The sequence below is a fragment of the Eschrichtius robustus genome, chromosome 3 (genome assembly GCF_028021215.1).
Source record: "Eschrichtius robustus isolate mEscRob2 chromosome 3, mEscRob2.pri, whole genome shotgun sequence".
NCBI lineage: Eukaryota > Metazoa > Chordata > Mammalia > Artiodactyla > Eschrichtiidae > Eschrichtius > Eschrichtius robustus.
The window spans coordinates 85157019-85160860 of NC_090826.1; the positions used below are offsets into that span (position 1 = coordinate 85157019).

The 3842-nt window shown below is 37.8% G+C and overlaps 1 pseudogene; it reads left to right on the top strand.

Moving 5' to 3' along the window:
• The first annotated feature begins 1921 nt into the window (after positions 1–1921).
• On the top strand, positions 1922–2517 carry LOC137761171 (bifunctional 3'-phosphoadenosine 5'-phosphosulfate synthase 1-like; annotated as a pseudogene).
• Positions 2518–3842: the final 1325 nt, after the last annotated feature.

Here is a 3842-nt window from a genome sequence, read left to right on the forward strand (position 1 = left end):
AACATTATCGTGAACTGTAAGTAGGAAGATATATTTTTAACTAAGTAACCAAGAAACACTAACCAAAAAGGAAATATCAAATATTAACTGCATTAAAATTAAGAATTTTATTCATCAAAATACATTATAAATTAAACTATACAGTTTGAGAAAACATTTTCAACATATATAGCCAGTAAAGGACACTTATCTAAATATATTAAAACTCTTACAGATCTAATAAAAAGACAGCACTATAGAAAAATAAGCAGGGGCGTCAACAGGCACTTTCAAAGGAGGTTATCTAAATGACAATACAATATAAAAAGGAGCTCAACTTTATTGTGAAAAATGCATATGAAAACCATACTGTGATACCACTGTAACCAAGCTAGTATGACTAAAGATATTTTTTAATGACAATACTAAGTTTTGGCAAGGAGATAAGGCAATGGAAATCTTTATATACTACTGATGGGAGTATCAGCTGATATAACTACATTGAAAATTCTTTGGCATTATCAACTAAAATTGAGCAGACATAAATCCTGTGTCTCAGCAGATCACTCCTATGTACAATCCAACATAATTGCATGTTTGTAAGAAACAAAACACATGTTCAAGAACATTAACAGCAGCAATTTTTATAATATTCCAAAAACAAGAAAATAACCAAATATCACTGAATAAATAAATTGTTGTATACAAGCATACCTGGGAGGTACTGTGGGTTTGATTCCAGACCACTGCAACAGAGTGAATATCACAATAAAGCAAGTCACACGAATGTTTTGGTTTTCTAGTATGTATAAAAGTTATGTTTACACTATACTATAGTCTATTAAGTGTGCAATAGCATTAGGTCTGAAAAAACAATGTAAAAATCTTAATTTAGAAATACCTTATTGCTAAAACATGAAAACCATCATCTGAGCCTTCAGCAAGTCATAATCTTTTTTCTGGTGGAGGGTTTGAAATATTGTGAGAATTACCAAAATGTGACATAGAGACATGAAGTGAGCAAATGCTTTTGGAAAAATGACACCTGCAGACTTGCTGGACACAGGGCCACAAACCATTAATTTCTAAAAACTGCAATATCTGTGAAGCACAATAAAATGAGGTATGCCTGTATTCATTCGATGGAATAGTACACAGCAATGAAATGAACAAACTAAAGGTACAGGGATAAATTTACAAACATAAAATAAAGCAAGAGAAGCCAGACAAGAATATATTGCATATGATTTCATTTGTGTGGAATTCAGAGAACAATTAAAACTATAGTGTTTAGGAATATAAGCTTAAGGAAGTGTTTACCCTATAAGGCATGGTAATGATTACCTTTACAGGATAGTGATTAAAAGGTGACATCACTACCAAACTTACAGAAATATAAAGTATCACATGGAAATACTATAAACAATTTTATGTCAATAAATTAGATAACTTAGAGGAAATGGACAAATTCCTAGAAACACAAATTACCAAAACTGACTGAAGAAGAAATAGAAAATTTGAGTAGACCTCTAACAAAGAGAATGAAATAGTAATTTTAAAACTTCCCACAAAGCAAAGCTCAGAACCAGATAGATTGACTGATGAATTCTATCAAACATTTAAATGGGAATTAATACCAATCCTTCACAAACTTTTCCAAAACATAAAGGAAGAGGGAACATTCTCAAACCCATTCTATGAGGCCAGTGTTACCCTGATACCAAAACCAGACAAAGATATCACAAGAAAAAAAAAATCCCATATACCTCTGCCCTGACCCATATCAGAGGTACAGCCAACAAGCCACACAACCAGAATCTAGAGCATAACGTGCCTAGGTCAGAGCATACCTTCCTGCTCTGCTCCACCCCCACAGGCCTCCCCTCCTCCTTCTAACCTTTGGGGGTTGAAAACCCCGGCACCCTGTGCACTCTCTACAGCCATGAAGGTCCTTGGGAACCTGTACAAGAAAGACATACTGAGCAATAACATGCAGAACCGGGGAAGGCAGAGAGCACCTAATACCACCTATCAAGCTCACCATGTCAGCAGGAACAAGAGGTCAGGTGGTAGAGACCAGAGGTGGCTTTTTTGGTTGCACAGTTTGGCTAACAGGCTTATCTGGAGCAGGAAAAACCACAGTGAGCATGGCTTTGGAGGAATACTTGGTTTGCCAGGTTATCCGTGCTATACTTTGGTTGGTGACAACGTTCATCAAGGTCTCAGTAAAAACCTTGGCTTTAGTATTGAACAGGGATAAGAATGTTGGATGAGTTGCAGAAGTTGTTAAGCTGTTTACAGGTGCTGGCTTAGTGTGGATTACAAGTTTTATATCGCCTTATACTCAAGATCACAATAATACAAGGCAAATTCGGGAGGGTACAAGTTTGCCTTTTTTTGAAGTATTTGTTAAATGCACCTCTCCATGTTTGTGAGCAGAGGTTATCAAAGGACTCTAATAAAAAGCATGGGCTAGAGAAATTAAATGTTTCACTGGGTTTGGTTCTGAATATACAAAACCAAAAGCCCCTGAATTGACACTGAAAACAGACTCCTGTGACATAAATGGCTGTGTGCAGTAAGAGTTATGGAATTTCTTTGGGAGTGGAATATTGTACCTGTGGCATCTTGTGTGTGCCAGAAAATAAAGTTCATTTGGCAAAAACAGATGGAGAAACATTATCAGCATTAAAAATTAATAAAGTGGTTGTGCAGTGTGTGCAGGTTTTGGCAAAAGATTGGCGCATCTCACTGAATGGCTTTAGCAGAAATGGGGAGTACTTGCAGTGCCTTCATTTTGATTATCTTCTGGGTGGGGACATCATTAATTTGTCAGTGCCTATATTTCTGACAGCTACTCAAGAAGATAAATGCTGGACATCTGGACAGCTTTTGCTCTGATGTAGGAGGGTCACTGTGCAGCTCTTCTTCTTCACAATCCAGAGCTTTTTTTTAACACAGGAAGGAGGAACACTGTACTAGACAGTGAGAAACAACATTCAGGACCACCCCTACATCAAGATTTGTTTTGGAACAAGGAGATTGGCTGATTGAAGGAGATCTTCAAGTCTTTGACCAAATTCATTAGAATGATGATCTTGATCAGTATTGTTTCACCCCTACTGAGCTAAAGCAGATGTTTAAAGATACGAAGGCTGATGCTGCCTTTGAATTTAATTATGAAACTCAGTCCACAATGGACATGCTCCATTAATACAGGATACTCAAAAGCAACTTCTAGAGAGGGGCTTACAGGTGCCCTGTCTTTCTCCTTCACCCTCTTGGTGGCTGGACAAAAAATAATAATGTTCCTTTGAAGTGTCACATGAAGCAACAGGCTGTAGTGCTAGAGGAAGAAATCCTGAATCCTGAAACAACAGTGGTGGCCATCTTTCCATATCCCATCATGGACCAACTGAGGTCCAGTAGCATTGCAGAACACTGATGGTCGCGGGAATCGACTTTTATACTGTTGGGTGAGACTCTGCTGGCATGTCTCATCCAGAAAACAGGGAAGGGTCTTTATGAGCCAACTCATAACAGCAAAGAGATAACAATGGCCCTAGGCTTAATCACCTTGGAAATAGTTTCCCTTCAAGTTACAGTTTACAACAAGAAAAAGAAGCATATAGACTACCATGACTCTGAACACCATGAAGACTTTGAATTTATTTCAGGAACACAAATGTGCAGACTTGCCCAAGAAGGCCAGAAACCTCCTGAAGTGTCAGGACTCCCAAGGCCTGGACCGTGCTGATAATACTACAGATGCTTGGAGAAACCTTAAGCTGTTAACCCAGTCACTCTATCTTTGACACTTCACTAAGGAACAGAAGGGACCAATAGTTACTGTTGGCATTTCT